Source organism: Amblyomma mixtum, chromosome 10 (assembly GCF_055824585.1).
Source record: "Amblyomma mixtum isolate Tamu chromosome 10, ASM5582458v1, whole genome shotgun sequence".
NCBI lineage: Eukaryota > Metazoa > Arthropoda > Arachnida > Ixodida > Ixodidae > Amblyomma > Amblyomma mixtum.
Genome location: NC_143021.1, coordinates 3,384,050 through 3,400,057, shown reverse-complemented (window position 1 = coordinate 3,400,057; position 16,008 = coordinate 3,384,050).

Below are 16,008 nucleotides of genomic sequence, written 5' to 3'. Positions count from 1 at the left end.
TGTACCGTGGGCGTCTTACCAAGACTACACCGCTTCCCTCTGGACTTTCGCAGGTGAGCTCTTGCCGTTTTCGTCTGCTCTAGATATGCTTTTGTCGGGCTTCTCTCGCCTATTCGTAGCTGTAACCGTTTCATATGCACTTGGCTTCATGTTATCGGGATATTTAAGTAAACTGCAGGGCACGCACTTGCAGTCATACGGTGTGCAAAATACACCCGTCATTTGTCTTATTTATAGCGTGCAGCCGACTGTCACCAACGTGAACTTGATACCGGGCTCTCATGAGCAACCACGTGCCCTCTAGTGCGCTGTCTAACAGCTCTGAGCATGACATTAATGGTTTTTCAGCACCGTGAAGCCAATTTGAGGATCCCCTCGCAACTGACAGTATCGAAACTCAACCATGTGCTTGTGCGCCGCATTGACTGTGCCTTAACTGAATTCGGCCAGCAGTAGTTATTGCTGTTCTACGTATACATGACCGTTCATGTAGTTTTAAACTAATTTCGCTGCGTCGCTCTCGTCACCCTTTGAGCACAGATAAGCAGCTAGCCGCGTGGTATCAGGCGAGCGTAACCGCACTCTGAGGCGCGGAGGCTTGGCGCGAGCATTTTCTGCCATAGTTAAAACGTACTGCATTTAGGTGAAACGAATTATGGCGTATTGACGTTTGGAGTATATGGTATTCATTTTTGTGCAGTTGTATAATGGTTTCTTCCAAGCACTTCGAACTGTCTGCGTATGTGCGGCCTGGATGGCTGCGCCTTGATGCTATGACTACTCGACGAAGGAGTGGCTGTATTGAATGTCCTTGCACTTCACTTTAAACTGCACTTCATGTATGTTTTAGCTTGATTAGAATTACTTCAAATTACTTCGGTTAGCGACAAGGAGGTTTCGAGGTTGTGCGCAGGCCCTATGTATGGTGTAATGCTCTAGCGCTGAGCAGGTTTGTTGATGCTAAAACTTGTTTTTAATATTGTCGTGCAGGTGTAAACATAGCTGCAATATTCTTTTAGTTGAAGAAATGAGATGTGAAGAGTAATCCCAGTGTGCTGCATGGTCTTTGTGTTGATGCGCCTACTTATGTCATGTCATGTTTGCCTCATTGGAAGCTGCGGTAGCATTGTTTTCTATACTTTTCAATTTCCTATCTGGCAACGTTCGTGGAACTACAGGGCTTTTTCCTATTTTTCAATTTCAATTTATTTCGGACATAAATACACGATGTGAAATATGTCCACGAGGTAAGGCAAAAGGAGACTCCTGTGTCTCCTGACGAGGCCTTCACCCCGGACGTACACATCTGACAGCTGGCACAGAATCACTAAAATATGTTAGACACAATGAGAATTAGAAAGCTAACTTCACAGGCATGCGCACAAGAATTTGTACTGTGACCATTGAGATGAATAGGCAGCTTAAAAAACTACTGCTTGAGCTGCCTGTGATGTGCACTTTTTGTTGGTGTGCTTTATCACTGTATGTGTTTGGTTGCTGTAATACACCATGAATATGAAAACCATACTTGCCGTACACTGTATTGCAAACTGTGCACTTGAGCCTGTGCTTTGTGCATCATACCTTGATGTACTCAAAAGTACTAGCACCAGTATTTTCACCAAGATTTCCACTACGAATCATGCATGCTTAGCCAGCGTCTGAAAGTGTTGCTGCCTTTCTATGCTGCTTCTTTGCCAGTCACTTTCATTGGGTTCCCAATTGCACATTAACAAGGCCATAACTAGCAGCAACTAGAGCACATTTGACTGGCAAAGGTTGGTGCGCGCTGAAAGGCAACCTTCGGGAGATACCGGTTCGAAAATGCGGATTCTATAAAAATGCCCTTTATAATTCGCGCCAAAAGCATACTGCGTGACGTCATTCAACGTCACTCATATGTAGGTTGCCCCCCAAAATGGGGGCGCTGGGGTGCCCCATAAGCCACCATTTTTTGGACCAATGGGCGTCTATGGAGCCTTCGCTACCATGGTATATCTACCTTGGTCGTTCGTGGAATCGCCCAGACACGTAACAAACAGCGCTGCCACGGAACGCCATCGCCCGTTCAGCGCGACGCCTTGCCCGTTGGAAACAGCTTTGAACGCAATGCATTTTTAAGGAGAGGAAATCCCAGGTGGTCGAAATTTCCGGAGCCCTTCACTACGGCGTCCCTCATAGCCTGAGTCGCTTTGGGACGTTAAACACCAATAACCTATAACCCTACTGATCAATTCGCGCTACAAGGCACATACACACGATACGCGCTTTCGTGTATCGAATTGATCAGTATGAAGCACCAACTAGCCCCCCCCCCCCCCCCCCCCCCCCGCTCTTGCATTGTTAACCTATAACCAACCAGGTAGAAGACGAGGCGATCGATACGAGGATATGTGAGTGTAGGCGCCTTGCAATTTTCGCGTCTTCACGAACGCACTTTCTTACTTTCCGCTCACCACACGATAACTGCTGGTGCTGTTCTGAAGAAAAACCAATGTAATTGATTTAACAGAATATCATGGTTAACTGTATCAAAGGCTCTGCTAGCGTCGAGAAACAAAGCTACGCTGTACAGGTTATTATCAGGTGTTGTGTACAGTACGTCTGCACGTCTCCCAAAAGTACAATCGAAATCTTATAGTTTAGCTTAACTTAAAACCAGTTCCAAGCCGACGGCGGCGGTCACTTGCAATTCCGACGGCGCCGGTCCGGCGACCTGTAAGGGGATTGGCGCCTGCCGCCTGTTGTTGCTAGCAGAACTAGCACATTTGTAGTACTCGAAAAATTTTCCAGTGACTCTAGTTTTGCGCTGCTCCGCACCCGCCTTGTGGGGTATGCCACTTCTGCCCTCGACAGTATCTCCTGTTCTTCATCGGTATCATCTACTCGACGAGACCGCTTTCACGAGTTATTTCTAATAGCCAACGCGGCTTCGTGGTGCTCTCTGTCGCAGGAATCGCTTAAAGCACGCGCCTCCGATATTCCGGCGAAGAACTCGTCCCGATGACTGGTTCCGGCTCGATGTTTGCGGCAGGGTTGCCGGGTCCTAAACTCGAAGAGCCGAAAAAATCACAGAAGTAGCCAAAAAGTATCCAACGTGCCACCGAAGTGTCAAAAGCCGCCAAATATAGCGCCAGTGCTGCAAAACGCGCCACCACGAGCACAAAAGTCGCAAGAAACTTATCATTTAGTAGGACGCAGGGTAACAGTGGAAGCGAATAACTTCGAAGGAGCGTGGTTTGGAGTATAAAATCATCGCTAGTCAAATGAAAGAAAATGCATGAACATCATGGGACAAGCACAGAAACGCGCGACGAATTCCTGAAGGAAGAGGTGGTGTAGGAAAAGTAACCACGTAACCAGAAAAGTTTTTCTTCTCTCCAGAAGAGGAGTAATTTGTGCCTCATCGCAGTTTTAATTCCCACGCATATATGACATGCGTGGCATCCTTTTTGCACGAAATGTCTTCACTGCTCTCTAAACAAGGGCATGATTTGATGCGCCTATTTGCTTTCCTATTTTTCTCCTCTGTTCTTTTTTTTTGCTTTGTATTGCAAAAACAGACTGATCGCCATGTGCACTTCGCATGGATTGAAGGCACAGAAAGCACAGCCCAAGTCAATTTTTTTCAGGTCTGATAGGCTGCTTGTCAGGCGTATAGTGGGGTACTTATGGCTCCCCTGAAAAATTTTAACCACGTCTAATTCTCAGCGTCGTACAACTGGCTGTCGGGTGCGGTCGATTGTTTGCGGTGTTTTTTTTTTGCGCTCTAACTTCATCATCATGAACTACCAACAGGCCCAAATTACTACTCTGCCGATCAACGCGCTTTGAAGCGGTAGTAAACTGAGGAAAAAATTGGCAGTGGCTTAGCACAGCCAGGCCAGGGTATACGTTGCGAAAGCGGTTTCGTCTACTGACATTTCGGCAACGCCACGCCGTCGTTCAGCAGCTTGGCGGCGTCTCTTCGCGAGACGTTCATCTGCAGCACTGACGGCAACATGCTAAGAAATACGCTCTGTTTCGCTGTCCAGGTTAGTAACTACTTACCAGCATATTGTTACCGAAGCGATAACCGTTTCCTAGTGCTGCTGCCTTGCCCATTGTGTGTTAAAAGGTTTTTGAATTATGTTTTGCCGCCCACCAACGATCTGTTATCTTGCAGTGACATTGAATCCAATCCTGGGCCATCTGAAAAGGAAGAAAAGAACAGTAGAGCAACCAAGACGAACACAAGAGAGGACCACACAGGACTAGCGCTAAACTTCATCTAACTTTATTATTTATTTATTTTTATTTATTTGCAGATACTGCAGACCATACATATACATGGCCCAGGCAGGAGGGGCATCCGCGGCAAAAACATGAGTACACATTAACAAGCCTGCAGCTGGTCAGAAACAAATTTCACACAAAAATTTCATAACGAGCGAAGTACAATTAACAGCGCAAGAATTGACGCTCCAGTTCTTTAACAAAGTCACTGGCTGCGAAAGTGTGCGAAGGCAGGGAATTCCATTCACTGGTAGTCCTGGGAAAAAAACTATGCTTATAGGTATTAGTTCGTGCAAAAATTGGAGCCAAGGAGTGAGGGTGTGTGTGTCGAGTTTTCCTGGTGCAATGTGGCTTAACACAGTCTGGCATGTTTAACCTCAGCGTACTTGAGGTTAAACATTCACTAACAGCGCAGCAAATATAAGGGAAACCAGGATACGTGCCGACAGATACCAGTTTCCACACCACACTATCTACTGAACCGTTCAAGATACGCCATCTCCGATTTGTAGAGGTTCACTGACGTATCGCTAACACACGATACACCTCTCTTCCTTATATGATATGCTTCCAATAGTTCCCTCGCCCTTGTGTCTTTGCTTTTACCTAAAATCTTTATCTCATGAAACCGTGGAAATGCTGTCTGAACTGTTGGAACGCCAAAAGAAGGTTAGTTCGACTGTTGAGGGCAGGCAGAAGGAAATGGAAAACGAAGTTATCAAAATAACTGAGCGTATTGATGGCATCGATGAGCAGTTAAAAAGGTTGAATGCCCTTGGCATGAAAGTCGAGATTGTGGAATGTGCAGTGTCGAAGCTTGAATCACAGGTGTCAGCGCTTCGGGATCAGATTGACGACTTGGAAAACAGAGGGCGCAGAAACAACTTAGTCATTTATGGTCTAGATGACCCAACTGTTGAATCGGTTTGGTTTGGTTTGGTTTATGGGGTTTAACGTCCCAAAGCGACTTAGGCTATGAGAGACGCCGTAGTGGAGGGCTCCGGAAATTTCGACCACCTGGGGTTCTTTAACGTGCATTGACATCGCACACTACACGAGCCTCTAGAATTTCTCCTCCAAAGAAATTCTAGCCGCCGCGGCCGGGATCGAACCCGCGTCTTTTGGGTCAGCAGCCGAGCACCATAACCGTTGAGCCACCGCGGCGGTCAACTGTTGAATCAAACGAAACACTGTTCAAAACAGTGGAAGAAGACATCTTTATGAAATATTTCGGTTTGGTTTAACGTCCCAAAGCGACTGAGGCTATGAGAGACGCCGTAGTGAAGGTCTCCGGAAATTTCGACCCCCTGGGGTTCTTTAACGTGCAGTGACATCGCACAGCACACGGGCCTTGAAATACTTCGGCAAGGATTTAGCTGGCATTGAAAGATGTCATAGGATAGGGAAAAAAGAAGCAAGTAAGTCACGTCCTGTTGTTTTGAAAATTCTCCATTACCGAGAAAAAATGTCCTTTTTCAGAACAGCCCATAAGCTACAAGGCTCTAATATATCTTTTTCTGAGGACTTTTCGAAGCGGATTAGCGACATAAGGCAGAATTTGGGGAAAAGCTGTGCAGAAGAGAGAGGAAATGGCGCAAAAGTAAAATTGGTTTATGATAAGTTGAGCATAAATGGCGACTTCTTCGGTTGGGAGGAAACGAAAAATTCACGATTTCAGCTGAGATAAGGTCTGACTGACACCAGAACCCTAACGCCCGGTCAATAAAGTTAATAAATATCAATTGTAGGAGCGTATTAAACTAGGTCGCGGAGTTAAAGGCCCTTATCCTTTCGCCTAATCCTGCTTTCTCAGTACTGACAGAAACTTGGCTAAATGACTTCATATATGAAAGTAAGTTTGCTCCTACTGGCTACAGCGCATATAGGAAAGATCGAGACGGTAGAGTCGGAGGTGTCTGTATTCTTTTCATGTCATCACTAAATGACATGATCAGACGTGATCAGAGTGCAGTTCAAAAAGAAGTGAAAGAAAGCAGTATCGCCATAAAAAAACTTTGAGGACCGCTTAGCTAAACTAGAATCTTCCTGTTCTAAGTTCAATGTCACACACGAGACGGTGGCTGGCCTAAGGGAAGCATTCGCTGACTTATCAAAGAAAGTTGACGACATGGAAAACCGCCAACGCCGCAATGACCTTATCGTTTATGGCCTACCAGAACAAGACAACGAAACACGGGAGGATCTGGTAAAAGCAGTGAATGAAAAAGTGTTTTCTGCGATTGCTGTTTCTCCTAAAAGTTTAGACCGAATACACCGACTCGGAGGAAAGCAGGGTAATTCGCGACCAGTTATCATCCGCCTTTTTGATTTCAACGAAAAACAGGAAATTATGCGCAACTGTTCCAAGCTGAAGAACACTGGGGTTTCGATCAGCGAAGATTTTTCAAAGCAAGTTTCGCACCGCGGAAAGTGTCTTTGGGAAAGCGCGAAAAGTGAGAAGTTAAGTGGAAAGAAGGTGCGGCTTGCTTACGATAAGCTCTATGTGGATGGCAAGGCTTATTACTGGGATGATGACGCGAAAACGCGAAAGGCTCACAGGGATGCTCGTAACCGCCGGAGTAAAAGCAGCTCACAGGACAGCGAGAACTCTTCCTGATGAGCTCATAATTTTCAACCTAAATGCAAGGAGTATTTGCAACAAGACACCACAGTTCGAAGCTATCCTCTTACAACATGAACTGGATATGGTGATTGTCACTGAAACTTGGTTAAATGATTCCATTGACAGTACGGAATTTCTTCCTCCGAATTATGCAGTGTATCGCAAAGACCGTGGATCTCGAGGAAGAGGAGTTGCTATTATATATAAAACTTCAATTGTTTGTACAGAAATTGCTTCCCCGCCTGATTTGGAGTGTGTCGTGTGTTCCGTGGAAATTGGTGGTTTGTTAATTGTAGTTGTCGCAGTATATCGTCCTCCAGGAACCACCGAAGAATACATGATTTTACTCAATGGTTTCTTAGCTGACAAGTTTGGTCACAGTAAATGCAAGATGATAATGGCTGGGGATTTTAATCTACCACTTATTGACTGCACAAACCTTAAAGAAGGTCAGAATGAACACGCAACTTCTCGCGCTCTTCTAGATATTGCCTTCTCCCTAGATTTAAAGCAAATTGTGAGCACACCCACGCGAACCCACGAATCGGGAGAGTCGCTACATGACCTTGTCTTTTTAAATAAGTCTGTTTCGCAGCTAAATTATTGGTATGAAGTCTTAGAAGGGATCTCTGATCACAAGATGGTGATTACTCACATATCCACTAAATACTGCACCGCTAAAAACAATAGAACCTTGACCATCCCGGACTTCTCTAAAGCTGATGATGTCGCAATATTAGATAGCCTGGAACTAGGGTATGATGACTTCACTCGTTATATCTCTCTAGAACTTACGTCTGTAAACGATGCGTGGGAGAGGTTTAAAACAGTGGTGTTTGACTCGATAAAGCGATTTGTTCCCATGCGCACTAAAAAAGTCAACAAAAGAAACCCATGGATTACACGAGCGATTATTCATAAAAAGCGCCTTTTTAAACGTCTCAGGGCTAAAAAATCCACCTCTAAAACAACTCGCGAGTGTATTAATGTACTCTCTCAGGAGTTGAAAATGGAAATTATCCAAGCAAAGCACCTTTATATGAGTCAAACACTAACTAGTTTTATCAAAACGGCTCCTGGAAAATTTTGGAGATTTGTTTCAAAGCCAAAATCTGGCATTGAATTTTTGACAAGCAAAGATAGAACTATCACTGATAGGACTGAAATGGCATGCCTCGTAAATGAATACTTTGAATCAGTTTTTACTTTGGATGACGGTACTACGCCCCAAACGGAATCTCTTGATATACAACCTTTACCTGAGCTTAAAGTAAGTCATACCGGCATTTTCAATCTACTTCTCAAACTGGACGAAAAAAAATCCCCAGGTCCTGATGAAATTCCTAATGCTTATTTAAAGCGGTATGCAGAGTGGTGTTCATTTTACCTCGCAGATGTTTTCCAGAAATCCCTTGAATCTGGTCAAGTACCTAATGACTGGAAACTGCTAAGGTAATACCAATTCATAAACAAGGTCCCAAAGATGATGTCATGAATTACGGACCAATTTCCCTGACCAGTACATGCTGCGAAACGCTGGAGCATATTTTGACCAACCACTTGATGAAATTTGTGGAGGAAAATGGCATTCTGGGGATCAATCAGCACGGTTTTCGACGAGGGTACTCAACATCCACAATTCTGACTGAGCTTGTACATGAGATTGGTGAATTTATTGATGGAAAGGGGCAAATCGATATAGTTTTTATTGACTTCCGGAAAGCTTTCGATAGAATATCGCATAGAAAGCTGCTTATAAAACTGTCCTTTACCCTCGGCAACAATCAGCTAGTGAAATGGATAGAGGCATACCTATCACAAAGGGATAAATTTGTTTCATTAAACTCTACTCATAGTTCTACAAAATCAGTTCGATCAGGTGTGCCGCAAGGATCGGTAATAGGCCTTTACTGTTTTCAATATATATCAGTGACATGAGGAGAGGTTTTTCCCCACAAGTTGTGATGAAACATTATGCAGCTGATACCATTGTGTATTCAAAAATATATTCCTCTTCTGACGAGCAAGAACTTAGCAACCATTTGGAGAAAATTAGTTCCTGATGTGACGAGTGGCAAATGGAACTGAATGCAACGAAAACATCTTTTATGTGCATGACACGCAAAAGAGACCCTTTAACCTTCACTTACAGTATCACTGGTACAGCATTAACTCAAGTAACCGATGTCAAATACTTAGGAGTTCACCTTAAATATGACCTAAACTGGACAACGCACATTGAAAATGTTTGCAATAAGGCCACGCGGAAGCTCTGGTTATTGCGAAGAAAACTTCATGATGCCACTGTAGAGGTAAAACTACTTGCTTACAAAATGGCTGTGCTTCCAGTGATGACTTACGCTAGTCATGTTGGGAGCCGTATACTAAACAAAACATATTGAAATGTGAACGGGTACATAACAAAGCTATAAGATTTATTTTCACCTCGTACTCTAGAACCCAATCAGTGTCTGAACTTAGAAACAGGGGCGGGCTTACAACTGTGAAGCAGAAAATGCAGCTTAACAGACTGATATTCTTTTTTCATGTGCTGACAGGTAGCTGTAAGGTCAATCTAGACCGATACATCAAACCACTGAATGCTTCTAGCAGCAGAACAAAACACTCCAAACATATCACACCTCTGGATTTTAGAAGATTCCTTCAAATACTCTTTTCTGGTTCGCACTATTGACGAATGGAACAAATTACCAAAAGAAGTGATTCAATGTTCGGATTTAAAGGCTTTTGAAAACGCCCTCATGAAGTATTTGTGACTGGTTTGACTGGTATGTTTTTGACCCATATCACATGTCATTTTGTCTTTCCTATAAATTTGTATTGTTGTATTGTTTTTCTCCTAAGGCGGTGATCTGCTGATGTACTGCATCTAGTTCTTGATTATTTCAAGGATCTCAACTCCTGTCTTGGCAGCAGCTGACAGTATGAATAAATAAATAAATAAATGAATAAATAAATGAATAAATAAATAAATAAATAAATAAATAAATAAAAATGTCCTGCGAATGCCGGATATACACAATGTTGAAGGTATTTTTTTGTAGCTTATTACAATGGTATTAGATACATTCTGGATACATTCTAGGAGCAATATACAAACAACCTAACTCACCTGTTTCTGTGTTCGAGGAACTGGAAGAATACTTGCATCAAAATATTACAACGAATGACCGAATAATCCTATCAGGGGATTTAATTTGCCCAATATACATTGGCCGACTTTCTCGCTCATAAAACACGTTCTTGCTGGTGAAGCAATGCTGAACATTGCGTTTTCATATGACTTGCTGCAAATAATTAGACTATACCAGAATTCAGGGATCCTGTAAGTCAATTTTGGGCTTGATTTTGGTCAGTGGATCCATCAATGCTCAGACAGACTGCGAGGTCTTTCCAGGAATTTCGGACCACCATGCGGTGGTACTAACTCTCAGCAATACTTTAGCAATTATTGGCAAGCTTGCGTTTCGTTTTGATGAACTTGCAAACGGCAAATGCGATGTAAATGAGCTTTGGGTTCGTTTTAAAAACATTGTAACCGATTGTATTAACTCGTTTGTGCCGCGAATCACGAAGAAAAAGAAGCATAGAAACCCGTGGATATCACGTGAAACACAGGTTAAGAAGACGGCTGAAACGGTTAAAGAAAAAATAAAAAACTCGCCTAATATAAAAAAATAAGTCTCTAATTTAACTTCAAAGCTTTAAAGTCCAAGTATAGGCAGAGACAGGCAGCGCTATTATGGGGACTTTCTGCCAGGTTACATCGCATCTGCACCAGATAAATTTTGGATAAGCATTAGCCCTGTATCAAAACAGTGTGAGGTGTTTGATGTGAATGGCACGTTGACTCATGACAGAAAAGATGTAGCAAACCTTTTTAATGCACACTTCAAATCTGTATTTACCAAAGATAACGGCAGTTTGCCATGTTACAATGTCACCTATGTAACAAGTGAAGGCGGGCTAGTTGGTGGTTGACAAAGGAGTGCATATTGCAACCGCGCAAAACGACGCAGGACGATGAGGGGAAAGCACAGGACAAGACGCGGAACTTCAACTAAAGTTTACTACGGGAAAACCACATTTATACAGGAACCGTAATCACACCTGATAAACAGCCGAAACCATCAAATAACACAGGCACGAGGGCGCGCGTGGCACAAGTTCGCATCTAGATAGTTTCACTCTTTCTTAGATAAAGATACTGAAGTAGAGCTGATGCAACGGTCATTTTCTTTTTTTATGCAGTAGGCTTCGAAGATTCCCCTGCTAAGCTGGGAAATCTTAAAATAAAGAAATCTTTAAAAAAAGAAAATGACCGTTGCATCAGCTCCACTTCAGTATCTTTATCTAAGAAAGAGTTAAACTATCTAGATGCGAACTTGTGCCACGCGCGCCCTCGTGCCTGTGTTATTTGATGGTTTCGGCTGTTTATCAGGTGTGATTACGGTTCCTGTATAAATGTGGTTTTCCCGTAGTAAACTTTAGTTGAAGTTCCGCGTCTTGTCCTGTGCTTTCCTCTCATCGTCCTGCGTCGTTTTGCGCGTTTGCAATATGCACTCCTCTGCATCCTATACCTGATGTTCAGATAACTGAAGAGGGCATCTTGAATATGATTCTTAATCTTGTCATCCGAAAATCTTCCGGCCCTGATGATATCCCGAATGGATGTCTTAAACGTTATGCAGAATAGGTGTTAAAATATTTACATGTTCTGTATGTACAATCCTTGCGCTTTGGTCAAGTGCCGAGCGACTGGAAGACCGCAAGAATCAAACCACTCCATAAAGCAGGAAATAAGCAGCGCATTGAGAACTACCGCCCAATCTCATTAACATCAACTACGTGTAAAATCTTGGAGTACATAATTCACAAACATATTATGCCTTTCCTTGAGGAACATCACTTTCTAACAAACCACCAGCATGGTTTTCGAAAAGGGTACTCGACAATAACTCACTTGGTTCAAACAATACACGACTTTGCAAATACTATATATAAACAGCGGTAAACAAACCGAGGTCATTTTTGTGGATTTTTCCAAAGCTTTCGACAAAGTATCTCATTATAAACTACTGAAGAAACTAAAAAAATTATAAAAATCCTCAGTTCATTATTTGGATATCGGATTACCTTACGGCACGTAATCAATTCGTCAATTTCAAGAATCAAGACTCAGAAAAGCTTTCCGTTCAATCTGGCGTTCCCCAGGGCTCGGTACTTGGGCCTCTTCTTTTTCTCCTTTATATCAATGATGTAGTAAAAGATGTCCCTGTAAAAATAAGATTATATGCAGACGGCTGTGTACTATACTCGGCAATAGAAAGTCCCTCGGATCAAGTGTTGTTAATTGGTGTGACGAGTAACAGATGTCGACAGATTTTGAGAAACTGTCTATATGTGTATTACTCACAAAAAGAATAAGCTCAATTTCAATTACTCAGCTAACAACATCTTTCTCTCTAAAGTAACAGAATACAAATACCTTTGGTCTCTGGATAACTAACAACCTCAAATGGAATCTGCACATTGATAAAGTAACCGCTAATGCTTGTCGTAAATTGTTTTTTTCTCAGAAGAGCTTTAAAACTGTCTACAATCAATGCCCATTTACTAGCATATAACACACTTATACTTCCAGTACTCGATTACGCCGCAATTATCTGGGACCCTTTCACACATACTAACATTAAAAAGCTTGAACGAGTGCAGAAAAAGGCGGTTCGCTCTATCTATAATAGTTTCTCCCGTACGTCTGTCACAGAAATTTTAAGACAGGCCAACTTGCCTCAACTAACCCAGCGTAATCGAGTTTCCCGACTAAAGTTTATGTATCAGATTGTAAATAGACATTGCAACGTTAACATCTCTGATATAATTACATTTTCTTCCGGGTATGCCACCAGACAGAGGCATCAACTAACTATGACACCATTCCGAGTAAGAAATAATTGTTTTAAATATTCTTTTTTGCCAGGACTGTAACTGACTGGACTAACTTAAATAATACGGCAGTAACTCAACCCTCCCTTTGTTTGTTTGCCGCCAGTCTCTGCTGACGGCCCCCCCAAAAATTAATTGTTCATATTTTGCTGGTTAGTGCATTGTGCTAAAAAATGGCGATTGTTATGGCGTTTGTTGTTGTACCTGGCAGTGTACTTTGCCTTCCCTTTGTTGTGTTGCCTTTGATTACGTTTGCGTTATATTCCCACCCTGCTTCCCTTGTGGATTGCAGTATCTTTAAATAAAAAATAAGTATTGGCCGTCTGCTTAGCCTTTCTCGCCTCGTTTGCACGCTGTCAGACGGCCTTGTACCATGCGGTCACTTCTGGATCGGAAGGCTCAATTTCAAGCAGCCTGTGCTGCTGCCGTGACGAGCACGACCGCTCTCCTTATTCCGTGGTGCGCGTCTTACAAAAATGATCTGTAGACAGTCTATAGACTTCTTATTGACTCTATTGACTTTTTATAGATATTGCCTTTTGTCTATTCATAGTCTATAGACTGTCTATAGATGAAAGTCCACAAAAAGTGTATGGCCATAATTCTATAGATCGTCTATAGATTGTCTATGGCATTTCTATTGCCTATAGACTGTTCTCTAGGATTTATCTATAGACAGTCTATAGACTCCATAGATAGAAGCCTATAGACACTCTATAGACTGTCTAAAACTTTTTTGAAAGGGTGAGGAGCGAGCTCATTGCTTCCGACATATATCCCAGCTGCGCGGCACGACTCTGCGCATGCGCAGTGCAGGACAGCGGCTGCGGTGCCATGGCTGCCATGGTAACGGCGCATGCGCAGTAGTGGCCTTTGGCAGGCACCGCCAAATGCGCTCCTGCTAGACTAGTGTAGCTTTCGCTACAAAAGGCGTGTCAGCTAAGTAGCAAGCCACTTCGCTATTTAGCTGAGGCGCATTGAGTGAGCGGACACGGGACATTTTTTTATTGCTTGTTGTAAGGGAATATAGCAGAATTTTTGGCTGGGCTAGTTGGTCCATTCTGACATTGGTGAAAACAGCGCGAAAGAAGCCCTCGTTCACTTCCTCGTTTCGCCTTCGGGCTTCTTTCGCGCTGTTTTCACCAATGTTGTAAGGGAACCTACATGTGAGCATTGCATAGCAGAGGCGCAGTCTCGCCCGGGAGAACACAGGAGCAGCAGCAGGAAGTGAGCACAGCAGAGAGAAGTATTTTAAGTCTAGGTCATGATTACAGGTAAATTCTCGGAAAAAAGGGCAGACACCGCAGAATAATGGTGTTCACGTGTGGCATACTGAAGCACTCGAAGCAAAGATTCACTCGGAACATTGAGGAAAAAAAAGGTCAATTACTTAGTTCTAACTTTGATTTTAAAGGTAGCCGAAAAGCAGCCAGATAGCCACGTTCAAATTTTAACCTTCTGCGGTGTCTACGCGTCGAATCACGTGATTAGCTACGTGACGCAACTGTTACCACTCGTTCCCAAGCAGCGGAACGAGCGGCAGCAGCTGCGACAAGTCACGTGGTATGACGTCACAGCCAAGGTAGGTGTACTATGGTAGCGTAGGCTGCATAGAAGCCCATACGTTCAAAAAATGGCGGCTTATGGTGCGCAGCCAGCGCCATCTTCGAAATGCGTGGACAACTAAAAAGTGACGTCATAATTAAAACAAAAAGCGACGTCAAAGTCACGTGTTTTAGTGACGTCATATTCGTGACGTCAGCGTCACGTGCTGCTTGGCGGGAAAAATAAACTGCTGAACGCCGCGACGCTTCAGCGCGACACCCGACACGAAAACGAAGAAAGAAGACACGACGAGTGCCGACCACCAACGCTATCTTTAGGTAGTCAGTTCTCGTTGTGCCTTTTTCCCTTCGTGCTCGCCTTGGGAAAGCGATGAAATGTGACGCCGCCAGACAGGTTATCGCTCGCACATCGTGCAACCGCACATCTCTTTTTTGCGTACGGTGGCCCCATGGCCACAGACGATGCCCTTTTGGGGCAAAAGCGACAGAACCGCACCCAACCGAACGAAACTACACAGAAGCGCTGGCAAAAGGGAAAAGCGGAAACTGTACACGAAGGATGCACACCAAGAACTCGAGCAACAAGCAACGAGGAAAAAGTGGGGCTAGCAGAATCGAGTTTCAAACAAAAGCAAGCAGAATTATCAAAAGATATGACAAGGGTCAGAGCACCGTCAACCTTGGCATCGTCCCGCTGCCATTGCCGCTGCTCTGAGCGAACGCTGTCATAAAAATTTTACAAAGCAAGCGCTATACTTTCTAACAAAATGCACACAACTAAAACATTTTAAAAAGGAATCACTGCAATTGTTTTTGAATGCTTTTGAAACACAAAATATGTCCTAATTATTTTCTTCTTCTAGTCGTGTCTGTCCACTCATTTCATTTTGGCGCTTTAGTTCCACTAATTTGATGTCGCTAGCACTTGGCTCTGGGCCGCATTCGAGCTCCGGCTTCGCGACCTATTTCAATTGACCTTGTCACAGCCACACCTGCGGTTAGCCTCCAGTTAGAATCCGAGTGTCATTTTACCTTCAGCTTTGCATGGTAGAAGTGGATCTTTTCGCTCCGAAACGTCGGGTATGCGGGCAATAGCACACGCTTGCTGATGTTGCCAGTAAAGTTTCTTTCAGAAGCCTTCCGCTGTGTCCCTGAGACACAGCGCCTGGTTAGAGATCTTGGCTGGTGAAGTGCACCAGCCACGGTCAAAAAGAAATGGCGTTTGTTGAGCGCAAAGGCTCCCTCGTTCACGATGAGGCTACCGGCTGGATGCCGCTCCCGGGTTTTTCTTTAGCAGTTAGCAGTCTTTCTAGAGATCTGGCTTTGATAGGATTCTGGGTGCCATCGTTTTGTTCAGTGCGTTAGCCGCTGCCTGGATGATAAGTGGCTCGAGGTTTCGGGTGGCTGGCGCATTCTTTTCCGCTGTCGCTGTCTTTGCTTCCTCCCAGTTAATTTCTTTCAGACGTCTCGTACAGTCTTGTTTCGCCCATGTACAGTTGCGAGTAAAAAAAGTAGGACTAGTGGCGTGGCGCCAGAGCGGCAGATAGGAACGCTAGGCATACAACGATAACAAATGTG